General features: G+C 64.1%; 3 non-coding genes across 3 annotated transcripts; all 3 read left to right on the top strand.

Annotated features, from left to right (window-relative positions):
• Window positions 1-531: 531 nt before the first annotated feature.
• LOC131865485 (5S ribosomal RNA) lies at window positions 532-650 on the top strand. Its single transcript, XR_009364205.1, has one exon. It is a non-coding gene; the product is annotated as a 5S ribosomal RNA (ribosomal RNA).
• A 5,915-nt stretch (window positions 651-6,565) lies between these two features.
• On the top strand, window positions 6,566-6,684 carry LOC131865484 (5S ribosomal RNA). Its single transcript, XR_009364204.1, has one exon. It is a non-coding gene; the product is annotated as a 5S ribosomal RNA (ribosomal RNA).
• Window positions 6,685-12,599: 5,915 nt separating this feature from the next.
• LOC131865483 (5S ribosomal RNA) lies at window positions 12,600-12,718 on the top strand. Its single transcript, XR_009364203.1, has one exon. It is a non-coding gene; the product is annotated as a 5S ribosomal RNA (ribosomal RNA).
• Window positions 12,719-15,103: the final 2,385 nt, after the last annotated feature.

The raw sequence follows: 15,103 nt of genomic DNA, 5'->3' as shown, positions 1-15,103 counted from the left end.
CAATATTTGTTTATTAAGTCTCGGAACACATTTTTGTTCTCGTGGACCCATCATGGGTCTTGGAACGCATTTGTGGTCCTTGGGTCCCATTTTGCATCCCGAAACTTGTGTTTTGGTGCTTGATCCCTATTTTGGGTGCCCACCTTGCACCAAGTGCGCACCCGGGGCAAACCGAGCGCCTTGGTGCACCGGGGCAAGATCGAGCGTGCACCCGAGGCGCCCCGAACATGCACCAAGGTGCACTCGGCCCACATGTGAGCGCAGGTCGTTGCGCCCGAGGTGGTGTGTGGGCACCGCGTTGCAGACGGGACACTGCACGCACACGACGCCCCGTCCAGGTGCACGCACGTAGGCCGGGCCGGGTGCACACCCGACGCCCTAGCAAGGTGCGCGCACCCGGGCAGGGCTCACACTTGGCGAACGGGGCGCACTTCGCGAGGGAGGGTGTGCACCTCGACGGGGGTGGGTGGCCGGGGTGGATTCGCACGTGGGTCGCGGTTTGCTAAGTACACACTGCGACAAGCTCATAACGGGTGCGATCATACCAGCGTTAGTGCACCGGATCCCATCAGAACTCCGCAGTTAAGCGCGCTTGGGCCGGAGTAGTACTGGGATGGGTGACCTCCCGGGAAGTCCCGGTGTTGCACCCTTTTTTAGTTTTTCGCCGGGCGTCGCAATGCTATTTGAATAAACCTTTTGCCCGTTTGCGTTCTCGTCGGGGCCGGGCCGGGCCGGGGTGCGCTGCCCGCACTACCGCGCGCGCGGGGGCGACACCGAGCGCGCACCCGAGGCGCCCCGAGCACACAGGCCACGGTGCAACCCGGGCGTTGTGCGCGCACCCCGGTGCGCCCGAGGTGCTGCGCGCGCACCCAGGTGAAATCGGTGTGCACCTCGGCCAGTGCGCGCTCGGTCGAGTCGCGCACGTTGGCCAAGGTGCACGGTGATGTTTCTTACTCTAAGGTTCCGCACCAGACGCCCGGGACAGGTGAGCGAAGCTGGGCGGGGCCGGGTGCGCGGCCGGGGCAGGTGCACGCAGCTGGAGAGAGCTTTGGAGCACACCAGAGGTGCGCACCTTGGAGCACACTTCGGAGCGCACCAATGATGCGCTCCATTCAAAAGTTTCCTGAAAAGGCAAAAAAAGTTGAGATTATAGAATTTCCCACTTGAGAGATTGTAAAAAAAAAAAATTTAAAATGAAGGAAACGCGGGTGCCAAGGTGTGCGCGCCCGGGTGCGCAGCCCAGCCAAGGTGTGCGCACCAAGGCGCCCACCCTGGCGAAGGTGCACGCAAGGTGCGCACCCGAGGCAAACCGGACAATTAACCCAACTTTCGACTTCGCGCGCACCTGCGCACCTTGGAGCGCACTTCGGAGCGCTCCTTGGTGCGCACCAATCTTGGGCACCTCGGAGTGCACCATGGCGCCCACCAAGGTGCGCACCCGGGGCAAACCGAGCTCCGACTTCGTGCGCACCTTGGAGCGCACGAAAGGTGCGCACCATGGCGCCCACCAAGGTGCGCAGCCCAGCCAAGGCGTGCGCATCAAGGTGCGCACCCTGGCGAAGGTGCGCACCCGGGGCAAACCGAGCTCCGACTTCGTGCGCACCTTGGAGCGCACAAAGGGTGCGCAACCCAGCCAAGGTGTGCGCACCCCGGGCAAACCGAGCTCCGAATCGTGCGCACCTTGGAGCACACTTCGGAGCCCTCCTTGGTGCGCACCGATGTTGCGCACCTCGGAGCGCACCCGGGGAAAACAATGCAATTAACCCGACTTTCGACTTCGTGGGCACCTCGGAGCGCTCTCGGGTTCGCACCTCGGAGCACACCGAGGTGCGCACCTTTGATGCGCTGCCTTCACCAATTTCCAGAAAAGGCAAGAAAACATTGAGAAGGTGTGCGCACCGAGGTGCCCACCCTGGCGAAGGTGCACGCGAGGTGCGCACCCGGGGCAAACCGGGCTCCGACTTCGTGCACGCCATGCTGCGCACCTTGGAGGGCCATGGTGCGCACCTTGGAGCACACTTCGGAGCGCTCAATGGTGCCCAACCCAGCCAAGGTGCCCACCGCGGCGAAGGTGCACGCGAGGTGCGCACCCGGGGCAAATCGGGCTCCGACTTCGTGCACGCCGCACCTTGGAGCACACTTCGGAGCGCTCCTTGGTGCGCACCAGGGCGCGCAACCCAGCCGAGGTGCCCACCCCGGCGAAGGTGCACGCGGGGTGCGCACCCGGGGCAAACCGGGCTCCGACTTCGTGCACGCCATGGTGCCCACCGCGGCGAAGGTGCACGCGAGGTGCGCACCCGGGGCAAACCGGGCTCCGACTTCGTGCACGCCGCACCTTGGAGCACACTTCGGAGCGCTCCTTGGTGCGCACCAGGGCGCGCAACCCAGCCGAGGTGCCCACCCCGGCGAAGGTGCACGCGAGGTGCGCACCCGGGGCAAACCGGGCTCCGACTTCGTGCACGCCATGGTGCCCACCGCGGCGAAGGTGCACGCGAGGTGCGCACCCGGGGCAAACCGGGCTCCGACTTCGTGCACGCCGCACCTTGGAGCACACTTCGGAGCGCTCCTTGGTGCGCACCATGGTGCCCACCAGGGCGCGCAACCCCGCCGAAGGTGCACGCGAGGTGCGCACCCGGGGCAAACCGGGCTCCGACTTCGTGCACGCCGCACCTTGGAGCACACTTCGGAGCGCTCCTTGGTGCGCACCAGGGCGCGCAACCCCGCCGAAGGTGCACGCGAGGTGCGCACCCGGGGCAAACCGGGCTCCGACTTCGTGCACGCCATGGTGCGCACCAGGGTGCCCACCGCGGCGAAGGTGCGCACCCGGGGCAAACCGGGCTCCGACTTCGTGCACGCCGCACCTTGGAGCACACTTCGGAGCGCTCCTTGGTGCGCACCAGGGCGCGCAACCCAGCCGAGGTGCCCACCCCGGCGAAGGTGCACGCGAGGTGCGCACCCGGGGCAAACCGGGCTCCGACTTCGTGCACGCCATGGTGCCCACCGCGGCGAAGGTGCGCACCCGGGGCAAACCGGGCTAGGACTTCGTGCACGCCGCACCTTGGAGCACACTTCGGAGCGCTCCTTGGTGCGCACCATGGTGCCCACCAGGCCGCGCAACCCAGCCAAGGTGTGCGCACCAAGGTGCACGCGAGGTGCGCACCCGGGGCAAACCGGGGTCCGGCTTCGTGCACGCCGCACCTTGGAGCACACATCGGGGCGCTCCCGGGTTCGCACCGGCGTTGCGCACCGTGGTGGGCACCTCGGAGCGCACCGTGGTGGGCACCTCGGAGCACACCAAGGTGGGCAGCGAGGTGCGCACCTTTGATGCGATGCCTTCACTAATTTCCATAAAAGGCAAAAAAAAACGAGATTTTAAAATTTCCGTTTTGAAAGATAGTGAGAAAAAGGGAATGCTGGTGCCATCTTGAGCCCGCCCTGGTGCGCAGCCCAGCCAAGGTGTGCGCACCAAGGTGCCCACCCTGGCGAAGGTGCGCGCCCGGGCAATTAACCCAACTTCCAACTTCGCGCGCGCCAGGGTGGGAGCGCACCCAACAACCGGGCCTGGGAAGAGCCAATGCGAGAAACCCCACCAAACGCTCTGACAAAAAAAGAGGGGGCGCTCCAGTAACCCCGCTTCGGAGCGCACCCTGGGCAAACCCAGCCAGGGTGCCCACCCCGGCCAAGGTGCAGGCGAGGTGCGCACCCGGGGCAAACCGGGCTCCGACAACGTGCACGCCGCACCTTGGAGCACACTTCGTAGCGCTCCCGGGTGCGCACCTCAGAGCACACCAAGGTGGGCAGCGAGGTGCGCACCTTTGATGCGCTGCCTTCACTAATTTCCAGAAAAGGCAAAAAAAAGAGGAGATTTTAAAATTTCCGTTTTGAAAGATAGTGAAAAAAACGGAACGCGGGTGCCATCTTGAGCCCGCCCTGGTGCACAGCCCAGGTAAGGTGCCCACCCTGGCAAAGGTGCGCACCCGGGCAATTAACCCTACTTCCGACTTCGTGCGCGCCAGGGTGGCAACCGGGCCTGGGAAGAGCCAATGCGAGAAACCCCACCAAACGCTCCGACAAAAAAAGAGGCGGCGCTCCAATAACCCCGCTTCGGAGCGCAGCCGGGGCAAACCCAGCCAAGGTGCCCACCCCGACGAAGGTGCACGCGAGGTGCGCACCCGGGGCAAACCGGGCTCCGACAACGTGCACGCAGCACCTTGGAGCACACTTCGAAGCACTCCCGGGTGCCCACCGGCGTTGCGCACCGTGGTGGGCAGCGAGGTGCGCACCTTTGATGCGCTGCCTTCACTAATTTCCAGAAAAGGCAAAAAAAAATGAGATTTTAAAATTTCCGTTTTGAAAGATAGTGAAAAAAACGGAACGCGGGTGCCATCTTGAGCCCGCCCTGGTGCGCAGCCCAGGCAAGGCATGCGCACCAAGGTGCCCACCCGCGGTGCACACCCGGGGCAAACCGGGCTCCGACTTCGTGCAGGCCGCACCTTGGAGCACACTTCGGAGCGCTCCTTGGTGCGCACCATGGTGCCCACCAGGGCGCACCCGGGGCAAACCGGGCTCCGACTTCGTGCACGCCGCACCTTGGAGCACACATCGGAGCGCTCCCAGGTTCGCACCAGCGTTGCGCACCTTTGATGCGCTGCCTTCACTAATTTCCAGAAAAGGCAAAAAAAAACGATATTTTAAAATTTCCGTTCTGAAAGATAGTGAAAAAAACGGAACGCGGGTGCCATCTTGAGCCCTTCCTGGTGCGCAGCCCAGGCAAGTTGTGCGCACCAAGGTGCCCACCCTGGCGGAGGTGCGCGCCCGGGGCAAACCGGGCTCCGACTTCGTGCACTGCATGGTGCCCACCAAGGCGCGCAACCCAGCCAAGGTGCCCACCGCAGCGAAGGTGCACGCGAGGTGCGCACCCGAGGTGCACACCCGGGGCAAACCGAGCTCCGACTTCGTGCACGCCGCACCTTGGAGCACACTTCAGAGCGCTCCTTGGTGCGCACCAGGGCGCGCAACCCAGCCAAGGTGCTCACCCCGGCGAAGGTGCACGCGAGGTGCGCACCCGGGGCAAGCCGGGCTCGGACTTCGTGCACGCCGCACCTTGGAGCACACATCGGAGCGCTCCCGGGTTCGCACCAGCATTGCGCACCTTTGATGCGCTGCCTTCACTAATTTCCAGAAAAGGCAAAAAAAAAAAAAAAACGAGATTTTAAAATTTCCGTTTTGAAAGATAGTGAAAAAAACGGAACGCGGGTGCCATCTTGAGCCCGCCCTGGTGTGCAGCCCAGGCAAGTTGTGCGCACCAAGGCACCCACCCTGGCCAAGGTGGGTCACGGGGTGGGTCCTAGGGTGGGTAACGGGGTGGGTACTAAGGTGCGTGCCAAGGTGGGTCATGGGGTGGGTGCCAAGGTGGGCACCAGGGTGGGTGTGCACCAACCCTAGCCAGGGTAGGTCACGGGGTGGTTGTCGGGGTGGGCGTCAAGGAGCCAAGGTGGGTGGCAAGTAGCCAAGTTGCGTGCCAAGGTGGGTGTCGGGGTGGGTGCCAAGGATCCAAGGTGGGTGCCAAGGAACCAAGGTGGGTGTCTGGGTGGGTGCCGAGGTGGGAGCCAGGGTGGGTCCCAAGGTGAGTGCAAAGGTGGGTGCCAGGGTCAAGGTGAGTGCCAATGTGGGTTCCAAGGTGCCAGGGTCAGGGTGAGTGCCAATGTGGGTTCAAAGGTGCTAAGTTGGGTGCGAGGTTGGGTGCGAGGGTGGGTGGGTGCCAAGGTGTGCTAGGTGGAAGCCCGGGTGGGTCGGCATCCCATGGGTGTCGAGTTGGGTGCCTGATGGGTGCTTCTTGTCAAGTTTTAGTCGTCGGGACTCATTTCGAGCCTTAGAGGTCGTTTCTTGTCCGGTTGCCCTGTCTTCGACCTGGGAACCCAATTTTGGTCCTCGGGTCCCATTTTTTTTTGTCTCGCATCCCACTTTTGGCCTGTGGCCTTTTCGGGGTCGATTCTCGTTTTGGGCATCAGAGCATGTTTCTTCTCCTAAAACCCAATATTTGTTTATTAAGTCTCGGAACACATTTTTGTTCTCGTGGACCCATCATGGGTCTTGGAACGCATTTGTGGTCCTTGGGTCCCATTTTGCATCCCGAAACTTGTGTTTTGGTGCTTGATCCCTATTTTGGGTGCCCACCTTGCACCAAGTGCGCACCCGGGGCAAACCGAGCGCCTTGGTGCACCGGGGCAAGATCGAGCGTGCACCCGAGGCGCCCCGAACATGCACCAAGGTGCACTCGGCCCACATGTGAGCGCAGGTCGTTGCGCCCGAGGTGGTGTGTGGGCACCGCGTTGCAGACGGGACACTGCACGCACACGACGCCCCGTCCAGGTGCACGCACGTAGGCCGGGCCGGGTGCACACCCGACGCCCTAGCAAGGTGCGCGCACCCGGGCAGGGCTCACACTTGGCGAACGGGGCGCACTTCGCGAGGGAGGGTGTGCACCTCGACGGGGGTGGGTGGCCGGGGTGGATTCGCACGTGGGTCGCGGTTTGCTAAGTACACACTGCGACAAGCTCATAACGGGTGCGATCATACCAGCGTTAGTGCACCGGATCCCATCAGAACTCCGCAGTTAAGCGCGCTTGGGCCGGAGTAGTACTGGGATGGGTGACCTCCCGGGAAGTCCCGGTGTTGCACCCTTTTTTAGTTTTTCGCCGGGCGTCGCAATGCTATTTGAATAAACCTTTTGCCCGTTTGCGTTCTCGTCGGGGCCGGGCCGGGCCGGGGTGCGCTGCCCGCACTACCGCGCGCGCGGGGGCGACACCGAGCGCGCACCCGAGGCGCCCCGAGCACACAGGCCACGGTGCAACCCGGGCGTTGTGCGCGCACCCCGGTGCGCCCGAGGTGCTGCGCGCGCACCCAGGTGAAATCGGTGTGCACCTCGGCCAGTGCGCGCTCGGTCGAGTCGCGCACGTTGGCCAAGGTGCACGGTGATGTTTCTTACTCTAAGGTTCCGCACCAGACGCCCGGGACAGGTGAGCGAAGCTGGGCGGGGCCGGGTGCGCGGCCGGGGCAGGTGCACGCAGCTGGAGAGAGCTTTGGAGCACACCAGAGGTGCGCACCTTGGAGCACACTTCGGAGCGCACCAATGATGCGCTCCATTCAAAAGTTTCCTGAAAAGGCAAAAAAAGTTGAGATTATAGAATTTCCCACTTGAGAGATTGTAAAAAAAAAAAATTTAAAATGAAGGAAACGCGGGTGCCAAGGTGTGCGCGCCCGGGTGCGCAGCCCAGCCAAGGTGTGCGCACCAAGGCGCCCACCCTGGCGAAGGTGCACGCAAGGTGCGCACCCGAGGCAAACCGGACAATTAACCCAACTTTCGACTTCGCGCGCACCTGCGCACCTTGGAGCGCACTTCGGAGCGCTCCTTGGTGCGCACCAATCTTGGGCACCTCGGAGTGCACCATGGCGCCCACCAAGGTGCGCACCCGGGGCAAACCGAGCTCCGACTTCGTGCGCACCTTGGAGCGCACGAAAGGTGCGCACCATGGCGCCCACCAAGGTGCGCAGCCCAGCCAAGGCGTGCGCATCAAGGTGCGCACCCTGGCGAAGGTGCGCACCCGGGGCAAACCGAGCTCCGACTTCGTGCGCACCTTGGAGCGCACAAAGGGTGCGCAACCCAGCCAAGGTGTGCGCACCCCGGGCAAACCGAGCTCCGAATCGTGCGCACCTTGGAGCACACTTCGGAGCCCTCCTTGGTGCGCACCGATGTTGCGCACCTCGGAGCGCACCCGGGGAAAACAATGCAATTAACCCGACTTTCGACTTCGTGGGCACCTCGGAGCGCTCTCGGGTTCGCACCTCGGAGCACACCGAGGTGCGCACCTTTGATGCGCTGCCTTCACCAATTTCCAGAAAAGGCAAGAAAACATTGAGAAGGTGTGCGCACCGAGGTGCCCACCCTGGCGAAGGTGCACGCGAGGTGCGCACCCGGGGCAAACCGGGCTCCGACTTCGTGCACGCCATGCTGCGCACCTTGGAGGGCCATGGTGCGCACCTTGGAGCACACTTCGGAGCGCTCAATGGTGCCCAACCCAGCCAAGGTGCCCACCGCGGCGAAGGTGCACGCGAGGTGCGCACCCGGGGCAAACCGGGCTCCGACTTCGTGCACGCCGCACCTTGGAGCACACTTCGGAGCGCTCCTTGGTGCGCACCAGGGCGCGCAACCCAGCCGAGGTGCCCACCCCGGCGAAGGTGCACGCGGGGTGCGCACCCGGGGCAAACCGGGCTCCGACTTCGTGCACGCCATGGTGCCCACCGCGGCGAAGGTGCACGCGAGGTGCGCACCCGGGGCAAACCGGGCTCCGACTTCGTGCACGCCGCACCTTGGAGCACACTTCGGAGCGCTCCTTGGTGCGCACCAGGGCGCGCAACCCAGCCGAGGTGCCCACCCCGGCGAAGGTGCACGCGAGGTGCGCACCCGGGGCAAACCGGGCTCCGACTTCGTGCACGCCATGGTGCCCACCGCGGCGAAGGTGCACGCGAGGTGCGCACCCGGGGCAAACCGGGCTCCGACTTCGTGCACGCCGCACCTTGGAGCACACTTCGGAGCGCTCCTTGGTGCGCACCATGGTGCCCACCAGGGCGCGCAACCCCGCCGAAGGTGCACGCGAGGTGCGCACCCGGGGCAAACCGGGCTCCGACTTCGTGCACGCCGCACCTTGGAGCACACTTCGGAGCGCTCCTTGGTGCGCACCAGGGCGCGCAACCCCGCCGAAGGTGCACGCGAGGTGCGCACCCGGGGCAAACCGGGCTCCGACTTCGTGCACGCCATGGTGCGCACCAGGGTGCCCACCGCGGCGAAGGTGCGCACCCGGGGCAAACCGGGCTCCGACTTCGTGCACGCCGCACCTTGGAGCACACTTCGGAGCGCTCCTTGGTGCGCACCAGGGCGCGCAACCCAGCCGAGGTGCCCACCCCGGCGAAGGTGCACGCGAGGTGCGCACCCGGGGCAAACCGGGCTCCGACTTCGTGCACGCCATGGTGCCCACCGCGGCGAAGGTGCGCACCCGGGGCAAACCGGGCTAGGACTTCGTGCACGCCGCACCTTGGAGCACACTTCGGAGCGCTCCTTGGTGCGCACCATGGTGCCCACCAGGCCGCGCAACCCAGCCAAGGTGTGCGCACCAAGGTGCACGCGAGGTGCGCACCCGGGGCAAACCGGGGTCCGGCTTCGTGCACGCCGCACCTTGGAGCACACATCGGGGCGCTCCCGGGTTCGCACCGGCGTTGCGCACCGTGGTGGGCACCTCGGAGCGCACCGTGGTGGGCACCTCGGAGCACACCAAGGTGGGCAGCGAGGTGCGCACCTTTGATGCGATGCCTTCACTAATTTCCATAAAAGGCAAAAAAAAACGAGATTTTAAAATTTCCGTTTTGAAAGATAGTGAGAAAAAGGGAATGCTGGTGCCATCTTGAGCCCGCCCTGGTGCGCAGCCCAGCCAAGGTGTGCGCACCAAGGTGCCCACCCTGGCGAAGGTGCGCGCCCGGGCAATTAACCCAACTTCCAACTTCGCGCGCGCCAGGGTGGGAGCGCACCCAACAACCGGGCCTGGGAAGAGCCAATGCGAGAAACCCCACCAAACGCTCTGACAAAAAAAGAGGGGGCGCTCCAGTAACCCCGCTTCGGAGCGCACCCTGGGCAAACCCAGCCAGGGTGCCCACCCCGGCCAAGGTGCAGGCGAGGTGCGCACCCGGGGCAAACCGGGCTCCGACAACGTGCACGCCGCACCTTGGAGCACACTTCGTAGCGCTCCCGGGTGCGCACCTCAGAGCACACCAAGGTGGGCAGCGAGGTGCGCACCTTTGATGCGCTGCCTTCACTAATTTCCAGAAAAGGCAAAAAAAAGAGGAGATTTTAAAATTTCCGTTTTGAAAGATAGTGAAAAAAACGGAACGCGGGTGCCATCTTGAGCCCGCCCTGGTGCACAGCCCAGGTAAGGTGCCCACCCTGGCAAAGGTGCGCACCCGGGCAATTAACCCTACTTCCGACTTCGTGCGCGCCAGGGTGGCAACCGAGCCTGGGAAGAGCCAATGCGAGAAACCCCACCAAACGCTCCGACAAAAAAAGAGGCGGCGCTCCAATAACCCCGCTTCGGAGCGCAGCCGGGGCAAACCCAGCCAAGGTGCCCACCCCGACGAAGGTGCACGCGAGGTGCGCACCCGGGGCAAACCGGGCTCCGACAACGTGCACGCAGCACCTTGGAGCACACTTCGAAGCACTCCCGGGTGCCCACCGGCGTTGCGCACCGTGGTGGGCAGCGAGGTGCGCACCTTTGATGCGCTGCCTTCACTAATTTCCAGAAAAGGCAAAAAAAAATGAGATTTTAAAATTTCCGTTTTGAAAGATAGTGAAAAAAACGGAACGCGGGTGCCATCTTGAGCCCGCCCTGGTGCGCAGCCCAGGCAAGGCATGCGCACCAAGGTGCCCACCCGCGGTGCACACCCGGGGCAAACCGGGCTCCGACTTCGTGCAGGCCGCACCTTGGAGCACACTTCGGAGCGCTCCTTGGTGCGCACCATGGTGCCCACCAGGGCGCACCCGGGGCAAACCGGGCTCCGACTTCGTGCACGCCGCACCTTGGAGCACACATCGGAGCGCTCCCAGGTTCGCACCAGCGTTGCGCACCTTTGATGCGCTGCCTTCACTAATTTCCAGAAAAGGCAAAAAAAAACGATATTTTAAAATTTCCGTTCTGAAAGATAGTGAAAAAAACGGAACGCGGGTGCCATCTTGAGCCCTTCCTGGTGCGCAGCCCAGGCAAGTTGTGCGCACCAAGGTGCCCACCCTGGCGGAGGTGCGCGCCCGGGGCAAACCGGGCTCCGACTTCGTGCACTGCATGGTGCCCACCAAGGCGCGCAACCCAGCCAAGGTGCCCACCGCAGCGAAGGTGCACGCGAGGTGCGCACCCGAGGTGCACACCCGGGGCAAACCGAGCTCCGACTTCGTGCACGCCGCACCTTGGAGCACACTTCAGAGCGCTCCTTGGTGCGCACCAGGGCGCGCAACCCAGCCAAGGTGCTCACCCCGGCGAAGGTGCACGCGAGGTGCGCACCCGGGGCAAGCCGGGCTCGGACTTCGTGCACGCCGCACCTTGGAGCACACATCGGAGCGCTCCCGGGTTCGCACCAGCATTGCGCACCTTTGATGCGCTGCCTTCACTAATTTCCAGAAAAGGCAAAAAAAAAAAAAAAACGAGATTTTAAAATTTCCGTTTTGAAAGATAGTGAAAAAAACGGAACGCGGGTGCCATCTTGAGCCCGCCCTGGTGTGCAGCCCAGGCAAGTTGTGCGCACCAAGGCACCCACCCTGGCCAAGGTGGGTCACGGGGTGGGTCCTAGGGTGGGTAACGGGGTGGGTACTAAGGTGCGTGCCAAGGTGGGTCATGGGGTGGGTGCCAAGGTGGGCACCAGGGTGGGTGTGCACCAACCCTAGCCAGGGTAGGTCACGGGGTGGTTGTCGGGGTGGGCGTCAAGGAGCCAAGGTGGGTGGCAAGTAGCCAAGTTGCGTGCCAAGGTGGGTGTCGGGGTGGGTGCCAAGGATCCAAGGTGGGTGCCAAGGAACCAAGGTGGGTGTCTGGGTGGGTGCCGAGGTGGGAGCCAGGGTGGGTCCCAAGGTGAGTGCAAAGGTGGGTGCCAGGGTCAAGGTGAGTGCCAATGTGGGTTCCAAGGTGCCAGGGTCAGGGTGAGTGCCAATGTGGGTTCAAAGGTGCTAAGTTGGGTGCGAGGTTGGGTGCGAGGGTGGGTGGGTGCCAAGGTGTGCTAGGTGGAAGCCCGGGTGGGTCGGCATCCCATGGGTGTCGAGTTGGGTGCCTGATGGGTGCTTCTTGTCAAGTTTTAGTCGTCGGGACTCATTTCGAGCCTTAGAGGTCGTTTCTTGTCCGGTTGCCCTGTCTTCGACCTGGGAACCCAATTTTGGTCCTCGGGTCCCATTTTTTTTTGTCTCGCATCCCACTTTTGGCCTGTGGCCTTTTCGGGGTCGATTCTCGTTTTGGGCATCAGAGCATGTTTCTTCTCCTAAAACCCAATATTTGTTTATTAAGTCTCGGAACACATTTTTGTTCTCGTGGACCCATCATGGGTCTTGGAACGCATTTGTGGTCCTTGGGTCCCATTTTGCATCCCGAAACTTGTGTTTTGGTGCTTGATCCCTATTTTGGGTGCCCACCTTGCACCAAGTGCGCACCCGGGGCAAACCGAGCGCCTTGGTGCACCGGGGCAAGATCGAGCGTGCACCCGAGGCGCCCCGAACATGCACCAAGGTGCACTCGGCCCACATGTGAGCGCAGGTCGTTGCGCCCGAGGTGGTGTGTGGGCACCGCGTTGCAGACGGGACACTGCACGCACACGACGCCCCGTCCAGGTGCACGCACGTAGGCCGGGCCGGGTGCACACCCGACGCCCTAGCAAGGTGCGCGCACCCGGGCAGGGCTCACACTTGGCGAACGGGGCGCACTTCGCGAGGGAGGGTGTGCACCTCGACGGGGGTGGGTGGCCGGGGTGGATTCGCACGTGGGTCGCGGTTTGCTAAGTACACACTGCGACAAGCTCATAACGGGTGCGATCATACCAGCGTTAGTGCACCGGATCCCATCAGAACTCCGCAGTTAAGCGCGCTTGGGCCGGAGTAGTACTGGGATGGGTGACCTCCCGGGAAGTCCCGGTGTTGCACCCTTTTTTAGTTTTTCGCCGGGCGTCGCAATGCTATTTGAATAAACCTTTTGCCCGTTTGCGTTCTCGTCGGGGCCGGGCCGGGCCGGGGTGCGCTGCCCGCACTACCGCGCGCGCGGGGGGCGACACCGAGCGCGCACCCGAGGCGCCCCGAGCACACAGGCCACGGTGCAACCCGGGCGTTGTGCGCGCACCCCGGTGCGCCCGAGGTGCTGCGCGCACACCCAGGTGAAATCGGTGTGCACCTCGGCCAGTGCGCGCTCGGTCGAGTCGCGCACGTTGGCCAAGGTGCACGGTGATGTTTCTTACTCTAAGGTTCCGCACCAGACGCCCGGGACAGGTGAGCGAAGCTGGGCGGGGCCGGGTGCGCGGCCGGGGCAGGTGCACGCAGCTGGAGAGAGCTTTGGAGCACACCAGAGGTGCGCACCTTGGAGCACACTTCGGAGCGCACCAATGATGCGCTCCATTCAAAAGTTTCCTGAAAAGGCAAAAAAAGTTGAGATTATAGAATTTCCCACTTGAGAGATTGTAAAAAAAAAAAATTTAAAATGAAGGAAACGCGGGTGCCAAGGTGTGCGCGCCCGGGTGCGCAGCCCAGCCAAGGTGTGCGCACCAAGGCGCCCACCCTGGCGAAGGTGCACGCAAGGTGCGCACCCGAGGCAAACCGGACAATTAACCCAACTTTCGACTTCGCGCGCACCTGCGCACCTTGGAGCGCACTTCGGAGCGCTCCTTGGTGCGCACCAATCTTGGGCACCTCGGAGTGCACCATGGCGCCCACCAAGGTGCGCACCCGGGGCAAACCGAGCTCCGACTTCGTGCGCACCTTGGAGCGCACGAAAGGTGCGCACCATGGCGCCCACCAAGGTGCGCAGCCCAGCCAAGGCGTGCGCATCAAGGTGCGCACCCTGGCGAAGGTGCGCACCCGGGGCAAACCGAGCTCCGACTTCGTGCGCACCTTGGAGCGCACAAAGGGTGCGCAACCCAGCCAAGGTGTGCGCACCCCGGGCAAACCGAGCTCCGAATCGTGCGCACCTTGGAGCACACTTCGGAGCCCTCCTTGGTGCGCACCGATGTTGCGCACCTCGGAGCGCACCCGGGGAAAACAATGCAATTAACCCGACTTTCGACTTCGTGGGCACCTCGGAGCGCTCTCGGGTTCGCACCTCGGAGCACACCGAGGTGCGCACCTTTGATGCGCTGCCTTCACCAATTTCCAGAAAAGGCAAGAAAACATTGAGAAGGTGTGCGCACCGAGGTGCCCACCCTGGCGAAGGTGCACGCGAGGTGCGCACCCGGGGCAAACCGGGCTCCGACTTCGTGCACGCCATGCTGCGCACCTTGGAGGGCCATGGTGCGCACCTTGGAGCACACTTCGGAGCGCTCAATGGTGCCCAACCCAGCCAAGGTGCCCACCGCGGCGAAGGTGCACGCGAGGTGCGCACCCGGGGCAAACCGGGCTCCGACTTCGTGCACGCCGCACCTTGGAGCACACTTCGGAGCGCTCCTTGGTGCGCACCAGGGCGCGCAACCCAGCCGAGGTGCCCACCCCGGCGAAGGTGCACGCGGGGTGCGCACCCGGGGCAAACCGGGCTCCGACTTCGTGCACGCCATGGTGCCCACCGCGGCGAAGGTGCACGCGAGGTGCGCACCCGGGGCAAACCGGGCTCCGACTTCGTGCACGCCGCACCTTGGAGCACACTTCGGAGCGCTCCTTGGTGCGCACCAGGGCGCGCAACCCAGCCGAGGTGCCCACCCCGGCGAAGGTGCACGCGAGGTGCGCACCCGGGGCAAACCGGGCTCCGACTTCGTGCACGCCATGGTGCCCACCGCGGCGAAGGTGCACGCGAGGTGCGCACCCGGGGCAAACCGGGCTCCGACTTCGTGCACGCCGCACCTTGGAGCACACTTCGGAGCGCTCCTTGGTGCGCACCATGGTGCCCACCAGGGCGCGCAACCCCGCCGAAGGTGCACGCGAGGTGCGCACCCGGGGCAAACCGGGCTCCGACTTCGTGCACGCCGCACCTTGGAGCACACTTCGGAGCGCTCCTTGGTGCGCACCAGGGCGCGCAACCCCGCCGAAGGTGCACGCGAGGTGCGCACCCGGGGCAAACCGGGCTCCGACTTCGTGCACGCCATGGTGCGCACCAGGGTGCCCACCGCGGCGAAGGTGCGCACCCGGGGCAAACCGGGCTCCGACTTCGTGCACGCCGCACCTTGGAGCACACTTCGGAGCGCTCCTTGGTGCGCACCAGGGCGCGCAACCCAGCCGAGGTGCCCACCCCGGCGAAGGTGCACGCGAGGTGCGCACCCGGGGCAAACCGGGCTCCGACTTCGTGCACGCCATGGTGCCCACCGCGGCGAAGGTGCACGCGAGGTGCGCACCCGG

This window comes from Cryptomeria japonica, unplaced genomic scaffold (genome assembly GCF_030272615.1).
Source record: "Cryptomeria japonica unplaced genomic scaffold, Sugi_1.0 HiC_scaffold_113, whole genome shotgun sequence".
Lineage (NCBI taxonomy): Eukaryota > Viridiplantae > Streptophyta > Pinopsida > Cupressales > Cupressaceae > Cryptomeria > Cryptomeria japonica.
This window is presented reverse-complemented; position numbering and strand designations above follow the sequence as displayed.